Here is a 16,296-nt window from a genome sequence, read left to right as displayed (position 1 = left end):
AACAGCACTTATTAGCAAACGTGATGAACACCACTCCTGGGAAACTGGTCTGGATGTCTGCAAAAAAAAAAAAAAAAAAAAAATGCAAAAAAAAGAGGACCCAACATTGATCCCTGTGGTACCTGATCAATTACAATTTTATATCCAGAGGGGGCTCCATCAACTTTCATGACCTGGGATTTGTCAGATAGCCAATATGTAAGTTTGCAATCCAGTAGATAATATAGGAATTTACATTAAGTTTGTCTAATTTTTTAACAATATTATCACAGGGGATAGTATCAAAAGCCTTGACCAGATGAAGATAAGCAGTGTGCATTAAGTGACCACTATCCGCACCTACTGTAACCTTTTCAAAAAAAGTTACTGAAGTACAAGAAACAGGACCTGCCCTTCAAAAAACCCAAACTAATAGGGGTCTTGATCGGTTAAGTTGTCTGTGTCTGCACAAATGAGTTCTGCTATGACACATTCCATGGCTATACACATATGACTAATGAGCCTATAATTGCCTTGATTATAGAGGGGCCATGCTTTTGTAGGGGATTCACATGACTATTCTCCTGGCATCAGGCACAACCTTTTGATTGGCTAAGGTTGAATAATTTAAGTAGAGGCCTAAATAGTTCATAAATAAAAACTGAGGCTGCAGATGAGGATATTGTCTGATTCTACAAAAGTGTTATTTTTAGTCCTTTTCAGGGATTTTAAGATTTTAAGACTTGTTCAAGTCATGATTTCAAGGAAACTAACTTTTTAGTGATGCTAATAGCAATTTCTGTAGGTGGGGTAAATTTATTTACTTATTTATTTTAGATTTGTTGACTGGGGGTGTCCAACTGAGCTCAAGCTCTTTTTCAGCAGATGTCCAGGTAGAAAAGCTCAAAACACCAGAGGCCCAGGTAGAAAAGCTCCAAAATGTACAAAAACATTAACATAACAATAGACATATTCAAGAAGTTACAAATTTTATACAGTTGTTGACAAAAATTTAAAAAGTTAGAAATCGATTTGCCTGCTAATATATTGACTATATCCTTGTAACTGGAAAATGTGATAAAATTATATAGAACATTTATGAATTGCTGGACATTATTTATTCATTTCTTGAAATAACTGAAGAAAGATTTATAATTACCTTTGGTGTCTGTACTGACCTTAAGCTGTCAATTTGCTTTATGTTTTCTAACAGCATTCTTATGTTCCTTGCTGGCATGTTTCAATGCAGTCATTTTCCTTATTTTGTAATACCATTTTTTTATTAATATGAGAGTAGCACCAGAGACATATTACTAAATTTACCATTATATATAGAGTAGACCATTGCTGACTTTTCTATGTAGCTGTTTAGGTGCTGCTAAAAGTCAGAGCATGCATCAGGCTTTACAGTTGAATTAATTGTAGGAGATATTCGGGAATTACGCATAGATTTTCTATGAAGAAGTAGGATTGCCCTGGTGAAGACCCTAAAGATGGTCTCATTTAGGGGTGGGGTGGTAGCCCAGGTCTGACAGAGGTGGCTGACCTGTGGTCAGATTTAACTATGGCTATGGAGACGCAGGGATAAGTACAGCCAGTGTCAAGAATGGGAAGGACTAGATCAAAGATATTATATCCTCTTGTGAGTAGTTTTAAAATTTGCTCTTGATCATATGTCATCAACACAGTTTATGAAATTCAGAGCATATCCAATTTTAGAGATATAGCTATGCCAATTAATCTTTGGGTAATTGAAATCCCCTAGCATGAAAGTATTTGATTTGATATTTAATCCCTCAGTGGTGTAATTTCCATAATTGCTGAAGGCAATTGATATGGATCTATATCTAGCAATGAAGTAATAGTTGGATTCATTAACAGTGATTTGGATCTCCAGGAGCATCAGGTTGGGGTTATCATTAAATGATATGTGGTGATGGTATTTCTGTAAATAGAGTCCAAAAACCCTGCATCCTTAAAATCAGGAATGCCATTTGCAATGATTATTGAATAACAAAATGTAATAGTTTATCATAAATGATCCATCAATTCATAATAGGTTTTGTAAAACCTTTAATACAAATTTTTGTATAGACACACACTTAGATATTCAATAAAATAAGTATCATCTTTGCAACTTTAAAAGCATTACAAAATTATGTATGTGTGTGTATATATATATATATATATATATTTATATATATATATATATATATATATATATATATATATATATATAAATTAATGGAGATAAAACTGGATTACACCATGTAGTAGCCTTTCTACCTTACAAACTTGAAAGCAGAGACTAATATTTAAGATTCAGTGATTTTGGTTGATATTCATAGACAGTTGCCAAAATGCACTTTGCAAAATACTGCAAAGGTCAACAAAGTGCAGAGATGGGTCATACAAAGATGCAGATAGTGTGGTAACATTTGGAGAAAAAATATCCATGTTCAGGGTATGCAAGTGACTGTACTCTACAAACTGTGCAATTTAACCACTATAACAATATTAGTTTACTGGTGCACAGGTTTACGCATAGGACATATAAGTGTTTATCTGTAACACTCATGAGTGTATACGAGATTTGACAAAACTCCAATTATTATAAGATGCTGCAGCCAGAGCATCTATATTATATGTATGTTATTTTACATTTTTTTTCTATCTACCCACTAAACAAAAACTACTGGACAGGTAAGTATACTGATGATTTAAAGTCTGGATTTCTGATTACTTATAAGAAAGATGCCTATTATCAAGGATTATATGAATAAAATATACATTTGGGTAGAATTCACAGGTCTTAAATTCAGCACAGACAAATACATTCTAATGTATTTTGCTAAAGCCAGGGTGATTTCACCTATATATCTATCATCCACGTATTAAAAGTCAAGGTATGCAAGGAGATGACTATGTCTTTTTCTTTGGGAATTACATTGATTCACTGTATTGTCATGCAATAAGACAACTGGACCTTATGATGAGCGTACATTTCAAAGGCCCGGATTTTCATTGACTGTCCATATTTTTGCCCTGTTCTTCATAGCATTTGAGGTTAAATCAACAATGTCTGAAATTAATTCATAAATAAATTACATTAGTTCATGACAGTTATACACATAAATGTAAATTTACTTAGTGAACTTTGAGATACCCCAGTTTTATCTGGAAAATAATCTGATTTGATACCTTGTAACACCACTAACAGTATGTGTCCTTTTAACTAGGACATAATCCACCTTTATAACACCACTAAAGATATGTGCCCTTTTAAATAGAATATAATCCACCTTTGTAAAACTACTGCTGATATGTGTCCTTTAACTAGGACATAATCCGCCTTTGTAACACCATTAACGATATGCTTCCTTTTAACTAGGGCATAATCCAGGTTTGTAACACCATTAACGATATAAAATAACAAAAGGTTCCACAAAGCTGCACAAAAGGAATCACAGAAAACACAGGAGCAAAAACACTCCTTACAATGTACTGACTTTAAGAAATTTCAGTTCTTTGTACTAGACACAGTAGACATGAGTGTTTTTTCAGTAAAGTACAATGTAAGACTGGAATGCTGAGAGTCCCAGTTGGAGATTAGATTAACAGACAGATATCTGGGCTTAAATGAGACAGTTAACATAAAGTGCACATAGGCTATAAAAACATCATTTACTTAAACTGTTATTAAGATTTGAATTAAGCTTGACTATGTGTTTTTTGTTTCACACTGTATCTTTAAATTGAATCTTTGAGTTCTTGGGGAATGGTGATTGGACATTTGTGAACATGTGACTTTTCAGTCACCATTTTTAAACTGTGTCTGTGTGTTTAACTGTTAGATTCTGATGAAGTTCTGAATGTTTTTTAATCTTAATATTGTTTCTCTGACTCCTTTCGTGCAGCTTTGTGGAACCTTTTGTTGTTTGGTTGCACTAATTTGTTCTATGCCACTGTGATTGTTTTTATTTAACCACTAATGGCTATACTCCACCTTTGTAACACCACTGACAATATGTATCCTTTTAACTAGGACATAATCTACCTTACAATATGTGGATTAATATTAGCACTGTGAATGGCTGAATAAGGAAGAGAAGCAAATCTCTTGGTCATATCTAAATATATTATTCTTGATAATAAGCCCACATCTAAGGCCAGTTTGATCTGATCATATTAACTCAGTTAAATTGGTTAAGTTTGATGTTCCTTTTTAAATATGTGATTAAAGATGTCCAAAAGTCCCAATTCATTGCCACTAATTATAATATCAGTTAGGCAGTGCTAAAAACATTTGCCAAGATGTGATGTTAAACTAATAGGCAATAGTTTTAATTTCATGTCTGCTTTCTTTCATATAAGTTGGTGTAATATGAGACAGTAACAGAAAGAGATACTGCCAGGTCAGCTACCTGGAATTTTGTAAATAATTATATGTCATTTGTGAATATTAAAATTATTTATACAGAAGTGTGACAGAAGGAGATATTGCCAGCCCAGCTATCTGGAATTTTTATAAGTGGTTGTGTGTCATTTGTGAATGTTAACATGCTCATGTAAGATGTTTGCGTTACAGATGTATTAGAACTGTATGTCATATTGTACAGACATGTGCTGAAGAGATATTTTTTAAAGTACTGAGCAGGAATGTATATGCACTACTGTAACTATAACTTCAGAAGAATGGTTTAGGTTAAGTTACTTTATGGCTGGATCATAAACAAAAGAAATGTCATCTTTCAGTTTCAATGCAACAGGAGACATAAAGTTTAGAACTAGAAATGTTTTGTATTGTCTTTAAATGTGGAGGAATGTCAATTATTTTATGACTTCCACCATTTGCCTTAGATCTAAGAGAACCACTTGTTTATGTATTTTCACAGGCAGATGTTAAGTGCTGTTGTTCTTGAGCATGGGAACTGAAGTCAGATGACAAGAAATTATGTCATTCTGTAAGTATCCCAGCAGTTGCTCTGAGAGGGCGACTGAGCATTTTGTATTTTGTCTTTGACCTAACAAGAACATCCACTCACCACATCTGCCTGCTTCTTCTGAGCAAGTAAGTCTAGGGATCAGTATAATTCTTTTAGATATAGTCAGGGATATAGTGAAGTATAGTTTAGATGTTTTCTTTTTTTATTTGAGATTACTTGCAATGTTGTTTTAAATATTTCCTGTGGTTTTGAATTCTGATGCATCTGTGATTATTTACTGCGTATGTTCTTGTTCTTTTATTATTTATTATTAAATATATTTAAACCTTTCATTGTGGCTGATATTTGTGAGACATATTTAAGTTCTGAGAGTACCGACTGCATATGTATTTGGTGACACTGTGTGGGCCACTCCTATAGCCTTGCTCTTGGTCAAACTACCATTTATATTAATAGTAACATTGCACAGTAAGATTGGACACATTTTGTTAATGGCCTTAAAATAGCTAATAAGGAGTGGCTGATGGCAGTAAAAACTACCTTATAGTCTGGGGAGAAGGGGGCATAGCTAGTAAACCTGTCCCAGCCTTTCTCAGGTATGTATGTTTGAGTACAAATCAAATCTCAAAGACTGTGTGTTTGTGTGTGTGTGTCAGTTACTTGGGCAGTGACATGAAGAACTGGTTGGGCAGAGAGGGTGCTGGAGGTCATGGCTTGGCCACTCAGCTAAAATCCCAACTCTATAGCTGTGCCAGTGGGGAGTCTTATTTTGGATCTGGAGAAAGAGGGAGAAACCAGTCCCAGACTGACTGTGGTCTATGTTTGCTCTTAAGGGAAACTGCACTTTACTGTGTGTGTGCTTGTCATCCTTTCCAATGTACATCCCCCACTGGTGCTAGTGTTGAGGATTGAGGCTCCTTGATTACCATTGCCAGTGGTGGGGTGTTACAGAGACATTTTCTGAAAAGCTGGTACTTACCTGAAAACAATAGATAGTGGAAAACAAATCTCTGTTGTAATTTAACAATCCATCTTCTTATCCCATCAGTTGTACTTTCCTTCAGAATCCTTATTTTTGTCCTACCAGTTTGTACACATCAACTTTAGCAACTGGTAAAATCCAAGAGTTTCTGGACTTACTGTAGCTGTTTATACATTTTTTGATTGCTCAGCCTTGAACCAGGTAGTGTGACTACCTGGTGTTCTTGTGAGTTTTTGCTAGGGATACCTGTACACATACCTGTACGTCCTGCTCCCATCATCCTTTGCAAGATTTAAAATTACTCTTGGCATTCCATGCCATTTTCTTTTACTCTATGCCTTCCATTACAGCTACAGGTCACGGGTGATGTGTGCTCTCTGATTTTGGGGATAACCGCACCATCTGTTTTTATCATTGTTAATATAAGGTAATCCATTCTTTTGCCAACTTTTTTCCTAGTTTTTTTACTTAGCGCTATGCAATGCAAGTACCCCTGTAAGGTCCATTCTTTCTAACTTGGATTTGTTGCACACTAATACAATGGCTTACAAACCATGAGTTTATGTATACTGTACACATGGTTTAGATGACTAACGGCAGCTGATGTGTTGTTCTTACTAAACTGGTGCTGTATTATAACACATTTCCACTCTTTTAAGTTGTATTTATCTTTGCACTGAATATTTTGCCTACTATTTTAGTTACATTTCATGCATGTATCACCTGATTTGCTTGGTTTGAATTTACTTGCCTAGTGCAGTTGTAGAGTGTTATGACCTAGTAATGTGGCTCCTAGCAGGTTTTGTTTTCTAGCCGTTAACTGCAGTAGCTGCTATTAGATTTATTTTTGATGTCTTTTATAATGAGATGTTTACCTCTATAATATAGAGTACATAGCGTGTGCAAGTTTTCTTGTAATTTTACTTTTGCTACTTGCTGTAACTCCACATTGTGGTAACTGTTTTACTCCCTATATTATCTCCAGTTCTGTCTTGACCTGTCCTTTCTTTCCTCCTTTCTCCTTTTCTGCTAACCTGCTTTGATTCTCCTTCCAACTAAGTACTTCTGTCTACTCTGCACTTCCTATAGTATAATGGGATCCATACAGATGCTCGACTGCATCTTTCACCGAATCCCAATTTGGTGAGCATACTTGCGCAAAAATGTTGTTCACCGAAGCAGCATTTTTGCATAAGTATGCTTGTTGTTCCAGTTGTACTACGATGCAGTAAGGGAAAATTCCCTTTTCCCCACTATAGTGTGACCTCGGAGTGCGAATATTAACGGTGGGGGGGGGTGCATTCAAGTAGATTTTGTGTTTTTTTTTAACATACTTTAACGAACATGCTTTTTTGATGAAAGGGCTTTTGTTAAAGTGTGTTCAGTGGTAATAGATTCGGGCTTTTGATCTTTCAATCAAAAGTCCTAAATCCAGTATAATACACTCTATTCAAGCATTGTTTGTCCCTTCCTACTTTCCCTTCTCCCCTTCTTATAGACTGTTTCAGACTTTCTTTCCTATTACTTGTCTGTATGTTAATCACTCTCTATAGATAATCACATAGATAGATAGTAGTTCCTCTTGCCTATATTTTGATCTCCTTGATCTTCCCTTCTTTCATAGTTGCTAAACCCCATCCACATACCCTCTGGACTACAAACAACAAAAGTAGCATATTTGGTTTTGCAAGATGAAACTTGCCCTCCACTCCTGCAGTGCTCTCACAGACAGTGGAACCTGACTTCCAATTTACCTTCATTTATTTGAATTTATGTATGTGTTTTCAGTTATCTAACATGCTCTTACCACTAAGAGTTATATTTAACCTATAGTGTCCGCTCACTACAATTACTGAGCTGTATATCACCTGGGCTGACTAGTCTTTCCCCTTTTCAGTCAATTTCTCCATATACTCTGTTGTAATTTAACACTCCGCCTTCTTATCCTATCAGTTGTACTTTCCTTTAGAATCCCTATTTTTGTCCTACCAGCTAGGATTGGTTTGTACACAGTGGCTTTAGCATCTGGTATAATACAAGAGTTTTTGGACTTACCATAGCTATTTATACATTGTTTTTTTGATTGCTTAGCCTTGAACAAGGTGTAGTCCCATTCCAAACTCACTTCGCTTCCCTACCCTACCCCCCATTCCCAACCACCCCTGTTTTATTATATTTATACTTTCATAGCCATACCCATTTACTCCCACTCATGCTCATTTATTTATTAACAACTTAACACTCTCCTTTTTCTTCCTAACTACCTTGGTTTCCACACACCTCCTTAGCTGTATTCCTCTGCAGTGTCTTCCTTCTTCATACACATTACACACCTCTTCCTATTAACTGCATGCCTTTTACTGCTTATGCACTCTACGGCATTAAGCCCTTACTCCCTAACTATAAGACTAAACTTTACAACTTCACAGACTGGTTCCAACCATTACTCTTACGCTATTAGCTCCAACCTATACTACTCAGCTCCTCTTTTCTATAGCAAACCCCTTATTCTCCCTACCAACTATTTCATACATTATAACAAAAAATTCTGTAGAACACCTTCCTCACTTCTTTCTCTCCAAGCTGTCAGGCTTTATCCACAAGCTATATCATATCTTTTTTCCCTCATTTGTTCTGGTGACATTCACCCCAACCCAGGTCCCCAACTCCTTTCTCATTTTTACAGTATAACTCCTCTAAACTCTCAAAAAGTCTCCATTTAACTACTATAAACATCCAGAGCATTTGTAACAAAACCTCAGAGTTTCATGCCTGGCTCACCCAAAACAGAACAGACATCCTAGCTGCTACCAAAACTTGGTTAAAACCTTCCATTCAAGACTCTGAGTTTCTCCCTCCCAATTTCAATGTAATTAGGGCAGACAGACAACATAAAAAAGAGGTGGTGGTGGTGTCATAATCTACCCCAATACTCTCAATGTATTGCCATTTAATGACTCTATTCTACATTTTCAAAATGCTGAAATTTTAATCTCATTTCTAGAAATCAATGACTCCAAAAAAAACTCTGCATTATAGTCTTGTACATTCTCCCAGGAAACAACATCCCCCTTTAGTGACCATCTCCCAGCCTTTTCTATTCACAAAAATCTCATCTTTCTCAAAAGTCAACAACATTAAGGTAATCCAAGAGCTATCAAAATTCTGTCTGCACACCTTTAGCAGTATCTTAAGTGGCTACAATTGGAACTATCTTAAAACCCTAACACTAGATGATGCTCTCCTTTACGTTAACAACTCCTTTCTAAACACTCTGCACAGCTTAACTCCCACCAGATCCAAAATAATTAAATCAAATCATGGCCCCTGGCTATTATCTAAATCTACTAGAGAAATCATGAAAAATAGGGAGAAAGCCTGGAAGCAATGGCTCAAATTTAATAATCCTTCTGATCTTATTGATTATAAACAGCTCCTAAACCAAGCCAAAAACTTATCTACAAAGACAAATAACAATACTTCTGGAAGCTACAAACAAACAGGAAAAGCAATCCAAAATGTTTCTGCTCCTCTATCAATAATCTCTTAAACCCTGGCACTAAATCCAGTCCTGGCCCTTACCCTAGCATGCCACCTAAACATATCACCTCTAAATTCAACTATTACTTCATTTATACTATAGCTAATATTACTGCATCCTTTTCCACACTCCTACCAAATAACTACATCCCTATCTCCACCTCCCCTCCTCGCCCACTTCATAATCTCTCTAGCTCTAACATCCTTACTCAAAACTGTATGCAGAACCCCCCCAACTAGAAGTCAATCTCTCTCCTATCTCCACTTCCTTTATCAAAAAACTCTTCTGAATCTAAAGCCCTGTTCTAATTCCTGCCAAATACCTTAAGATTGCTGCTGATGCTGTAGCCTTCCCAATTAGCATCCTTATTAACAGGTCCATCCAATAATCCTATGTCCCTTGCCTCTGGAAAAAAGCTATCACCCTGTCTCTTCATAAAGGTGGCCCATCCTCTGATATATGTAAGTTTCAACCCATTGCTATACTTTCCCCTATCTCTAAAATTCTGGAAAAATGTGTCCAAAAACAACCTATACACTACCTTCTAAACAATAAAATCGTTTTCCCAACCCAACATGTTTTCCTTCCTGGACACAGCACATCTACTGCCCTAATCTTCTTCTTAGATATAATCAACAAAGCAACAAAGCCCAAGACTTTGGTCATACAGTATCAGCTGTCGTCTTGGATCTATCAAAAGCATTTGATACTGTTCCTCATTCTGTCCTTCTTTCCCATGTTCCTTCTTTTGAACTATCCACCCAGCCCCTTAGCTGGTTTAAAAGCTGTCTCTCAGATAGGCAACATGCTGTTAAATGGCAAAGCTCTATTTCCCCCTACCTCCATAACCCTACAGGCATTCCACAAGGCTCAATTTTAGGTCCTCTTCTGGTTAACATATTTATAAATAATCTTCACCAAGCTATTCCAAATGCCTCCCTAGTCCAGAACACAGATGACTAGACCATAGTTCGCTCTGCTCCCAACTCCGACATACTACAACAAAATACCCTAACAGCTTTCTTTACTGTAGAATCCTGACTTCATAAAACACCTTTCTGTAAATGCCAAAAAAGACAAACTTATGCTGTTTACCCCCAAAAGAAATACAGCTATCACCAAAGCAGATTTCAATATACTTTCACTGAATTCCACAAAAATTGAATAAGTAGCCAATGCCAAACTATTAGGAGTCATAATCAACAAAAACCTAAAGTTCAATCTGCATATCCAATCCAATATTAGTAAAACGTACAAAAAACTAGGGCTACAATACAGGCACAACAGGTCTCTCTCCCTATCAACTAAACAAGCTTTATCTCTCTCTTACTTTATACCCTCATTAACCTCTGGTGCACCTTTGTTAATTAACTTGCAGTCTTTCTTGAAAATAAAACTCAAATCCTGTTACAATAAGATTGTCAAATTTGCTACTAGTTGTCACCATTCTTCTTATCATTGCATCACCTTAAGGAAACTTCAATGGCTCGAATTCTCTCACCACCTGTTACTCCTTCTGCTAACTACCTCACATAAATTTTTTCCATAAACCACAAGACTGCCCTGCCATTAGCTCCTTACTTGTCCCCTACACCCTCCTTATGCCACTACGATCAGAACTCCAATACTTGCTCCAAATTCACAAACCAAACCTACCTGCAGGAAAACTTTTATACTCCTGGATCATTGCCAGCTTATGGAATAACCTTCCCTCTTCTATCCACAGCGAACAACATCTCTCTAACTTTAAAACTGCCTTACATAAACATCTCCTCTCCAATTGGATTTTCAATTACTCAAACACCCCTTCTACTCCACATGATGCTGTCACTTGTTTTTTTCTCTCCTCCAGACCTACTCTTGCTCCTATGCTTTCTCACCTTTCTAACTACTCTCATTCTTGCTTTCTGTCATCACTGGGAATTACCTAGTAAATTTATAGCAATCATTTGACTTCACAATTTCCTTATGTGACTCCTTCTGTAACTAATTGTATCTCATTTTGAAACTACTGCATATTGGATTTCCTATGAAACTCTGTACTTCTTTTATACTTATCTGTGTCTTATTATTCAAATCACCTGTAAGTGACATAGAATCAGAAGGTCATGACTGTTTTGAACTTATGGATCTTGCCCATTATAATTTGTTTTTATGAAACTCTGATTTTTGCTTATTTAAATGTTTGATATGTTTGAAATGTATTTAAATGTTGATGTGATTTTGGAGCTTTTCTCCCCGGGACTTCACTGAAAATGGGCTCATTCTGGCCCAGTGGACTTTCCCAGTAAACAAATGTCAATAAATAAAAAAATAAATACAATTGGGTTTCTATATGATCATTACTATTATGTAGCAATACTGAAAGTCAAATTGAGATATGTTCTTAATACTTTGCAGTGCTACCCATATGCAGACATACTTTTCTTCTTCTTTCGGCTTCTTCTTGGTTAGGAGTCAACACAGTCGACTCCAGTCCACTAATGATTGGCAGTAGATTTTTATGGTGCCGAGTTGCAAGCCCGACACCCAACCTTCAACGAAAGCACGCCCATTCATGCATGTCTTTCGAACGCCACTTGACCACGGGGAGGACATGCAGACTCCACACAGAAGGCGCTACAGAAATGTTAATCACAGCAGAAGAACAGCAATGAGCCACAAAATGAAAGTTTTTAAACAGATAAAAAAGTAAGGAGACTCTACAGAATGCTTTTAACTGCAAACAAATCAGTTATATGATGCACTCCTTGGAAGGAATTCAGAACAAGCAAACAAATGTGCTTAACAAGTAGAGAAGATTTCCAGTTAATATCTTTCACACAGTGATACTAGCTAAAAAGATTTACAAACAGTGTGACAGCAAAAACCTTATTTATCAGGCCCTGTAAGGCAGACAATTTTAGTTCAACCATGCAGATTAGTTAATAGCAATAAAATAGAGTAAAAAGTATGCAGCAGGCAACAAAAAAGCTGCTATATATAAATTGCTAGAAGCAATAACTAGCAAAAATAAGCAAAAAAAAAGGACACATTGTTATATTTCTCAGATCAGAGTAGTAGTCAATGCCACTCCTCCACTCGGCTCAGTGTGTATCGACAGAAATCCTCTCAAAGTCAGGGCTTAAATACCAGAAGATACAACCTTAAACAAGTTTTTTAAAAAAAGCTCAAAAGAACCAATGAGTGCTTACTCCAAGCCCTAGACCTCGTCATTGAAATCTCTATCTTCACTGATAGACTCCTGAGAGGAGTCCAAATGCATCCTTTGTATAATAAACTGAAAAGAAATTTCAGAATTTATAGTAAGCATTGTCTCAATGTCATTTTGCATGAGATGGTTTCTAGACCTTTTAGTAAAATAACCATTAAATTTGTTTACAATTACCTCTGAGCAATAAGTTCACCTTCAGTACATTAACTATATGTGTATCCATAGGCTGATTATTAAAATACTTGGAGGAATTTTCCATACTGGAATTTCATATGCTAGTTTTTCATTGAAAGCTGATCTACTCTCAAAAAATATTTATTTAAATTGCTCACATAGAGTTCAGAGTTCTTTTGTTTTTATGAAAGAGAACATTTTTATAAGCGTCAAAAATTATTTATTTTTTTGTTATAGAGTTTGTTTTTAATTTTATGGGTTACCAAAATGGAAATTTACTAATAGATCTTTTCTGTTTGTAAAATACTGTACTTCCCCCAGACACACATTTATAAATTCCCTTCAGACTTGTATAATTATATTTTTGATCCTTTCATTTAATTTCTGAGTTTCAATCAATAGTGCAGAGTGTTTTATGTAATTTCTGATAGTCTATTATCCTTTTTAGTCATAGATTTAAGATATAAGTTTATATATTTCAAATCAGAAATCAGATACATCATTGATACAATTTGAAATATTCATACCAATAATGTCAAGTATTTTATTTGCTCTTCTTTTGTCAAATACTAGATGCTGCAGGGCATCAAAACATATTGTAAACTGCTTTGAGTAAATTAAATTAGCAGTCAACCTATATTAGTTTATATCCTGGTAATTAAAATCACCCCATAACAAGTTACTTTTATTCCTCAGTAAGTTAAGCGGCCTTGATATGTAGTACCAGTGTTGGATCTAAGGATGGACTGCAATAACAAAAATTATGTCTGAGTTAATTGTATGGAGAATTGTCCTGACATTTGTAAGATGTCAGTTAACGTGAGAAAGTTATTAATAATCTTATGAATTGAAATACGGACTTTTCTCCCATGAGTTTCTTGACATACAATTCACATTTAATAAAGCCAGGGGAAAAGATATCACATGCAATTGTAACAACATTGTTGCTGTAATAATGTCCTTTATTTCATTATGTTTCTTAATTAAACTCTGTATATTATAATATGAACACTATAACTGTATTAGGTACTCTTGCCTGTTGTGCCTTCAGAATCTATTCCATCCCCAAACTTGCTTTAATTTTTATGTGATTTTGCTGGAGGGAACCCTCACCTCATAGTGGCTCAATCAAAACTTATCTTTAGCAAGTGTTCTGATATCAGACACACAATCTCCCTATGTAACTAATTTCATGTTGTAAAACAATCCTAATTGTCTTAATCAAGACCCTTGGTGATTCTAGGCTGGAGGCAGAATGATTTCACAAAGCATAAACACATATGAGGCCCTTTCAGCTATCTCAGTAGCAAGCAGCACACGTTTCATATGGTTGAAAGGAATGATATGCAGACCACTTGTACCTACAAGAACAAGAATTTCATTATACTTTGTCTTTACCTCAAGTAATTTAGGAAATAGACTATTCAAATCTGCTAACCTTAAACCATGAAGTGCATTGACAGTTAACTTTTTCTTATTACGTTTATTGAAGATTATAGCAGTAGACTGCAGCACTGAGTTCCTAAAACAAGTATCTCACAATTTATTGGTTTTATCTTCAGTTATCAATCCATTAGTGTTAACACAGGATTCATACTTGACTTGGAGATGCAGATTTTTAACGATGTTCACAAGATCAGGGTCTGTACTTATTTTCTTTGGTACATTTTTAGCTTTTTTCCTGTAGTCGATAGTTAGCAAATCTGCATTATGACCCTTTCAGGAAACACTTATCTTTTCCTTAATAAGTATTGAAGTTGGCTCAGTAATGTCATACATTTCACTATTTGACTGTAAGTCCAGGCATGGCATCTCTTGAGTTGGTACACAGTTTACAGCTATACATTTAACCTTTTTGCTCAATAGGTCATTATAAGTTTCCTCGGGTCTATATTATATTATCGCACACTTACAAAAGTGAACAATAATTAATTGACCCCATGTAAGCAAAAGCTTACAACATTGAAACCTCAGAACAGTGATTTTTTCCAAGGGAAAAAAAAAATCGCTGTTCCAAAATAAAAAAAAAAAAAATTAAAACATTATATAATGTGGGGGGCTGTGCCCTCACACCACCCCTTAAATATGCCAACTCTGAGATCGCACTACAGTGCCAAAAACGGCAAAGTAATAAAAGCGGCCAAGCAAATTCTTTCCCAGGGAAAGAATTAGTTGAAAAGCTGCTTCGCTATTTTGCTTTTTCAGCCTTTTCAGTCTTTTCAGTTCGATCAAGACACATTCAACAAACTGCGTCTGCGATCTCGTAATAGGGAACTGTTTCCACACTATTATTTATATTCTCTCTTCTCATGTTTGGACATGTAATAATAACTCCAGGATATAGTGACTATGGAGTGTCAGGGAATACCATGCTGAGAATCATATTATTTTATTCCTATTGTATGCTATGATTACTTATCTCTAATCCACTGTTATCCATATCTTTGGTTTCCTCAACATTTTCAAGGGACAAACCATGATTGACTGAGCCAGGAGTATGGAGTTTGTCACCATTTAGTTGTAATCTTGTACCGTCAGGTTCACATTGTATTCCACTATTAGCACCCAGTTCAGTGGTGTGCATTGTAGATTTAATAATGGCTTCAACTGTATCAGTGGTTTTATATTTAGTTATTTTATTTTTGTGCATTGTCCTGTTTATCTTTGTTTTCTTCATAGAAAGGATTAATACTCATAATTGACCTACTATTATTTTTAAGTTTCTTTCTATCATTTTCACCTAATGTGGTTGCATGAGTGTTACTGTTTGTAATAGAAGCATTAGGTTCAAGATTCATATAATTTTGAACTAAACAGTTGCTTTCTTTCTCCTAATCATGACATATGAAGTGTCAACTTGTATTTCAGTGTTAAAGTCAGATGTACCAAAGATATATTTTGTTTCATCTTGCACTTGCATTTCAGTGTTAAAGTCAGTTGTACCAAAGATATATTTTGTTTCATCTTGTGCTTGTATTTCAGTGTTAACTTGTATTTTAGTGTTAAAGTCAGATGTACCAAAGATATAGTTTGCTTCATCTTGCCAGTTTGATAGAAATTCTGAAACTGTTCCAATGGCAACTCCACTGAAGCATGAGCAATTACAGTGGTTATCAATACTTTAAATCACCACTATAGATAAACACTAATTTAGTTTATTACACTTAGTGCAATACTTTAATGAGGGATTGTACGAGCTCTTAACAAATACTCCACACATCATGCATTCCTGTAAATATTTTTCAGCTATTCTTCAATACAGAGGAGTTATGTGAATCCTTATTTTCCACTATCAGCAATGTCACAGGAATGGACCAAATAAGACAGTTAACTAACCAACACACTATAACTAGAGATGCAAAAATTAGAGAGAGAAACTAAGCTGCCAGCAGTGCACAGCAGTTAATTAACTTAGATAAGAATGCATGTGAACTCTATATTACATCCTGCAAGACCCACA

General features: G+C 35.5%; 1 protein-coding gene across 1 annotated transcript in view; it reads right to left on the bottom strand.

The window, feature by feature from the left end:
- GABRB1 (gamma-aminobutyric acid type A receptor subunit beta1) overlaps nt 1-16,296 on the bottom strand; it is a 2,653,090-nt gene that overhangs the window by 1,587,054 nt on the left and 1,049,740 nt on the right. The gene's annotated exons all lie outside the window — the stretch shown is intronic.

Source organism: Protopterus annectens, chromosome 2.part0, assembly GCF_019279795.1.
Source record: "Protopterus annectens isolate FY-2018-M chromosome 2.part0, PAN1.0, whole genome shotgun sequence".
Taxonomy (NCBI): Eukaryota; Metazoa; Chordata; order Ceratodontiformes; family Protopteridae; genus Protopterus; species Protopterus annectens.
This window is presented reverse-complemented; position numbering and strand designations above follow the sequence as displayed.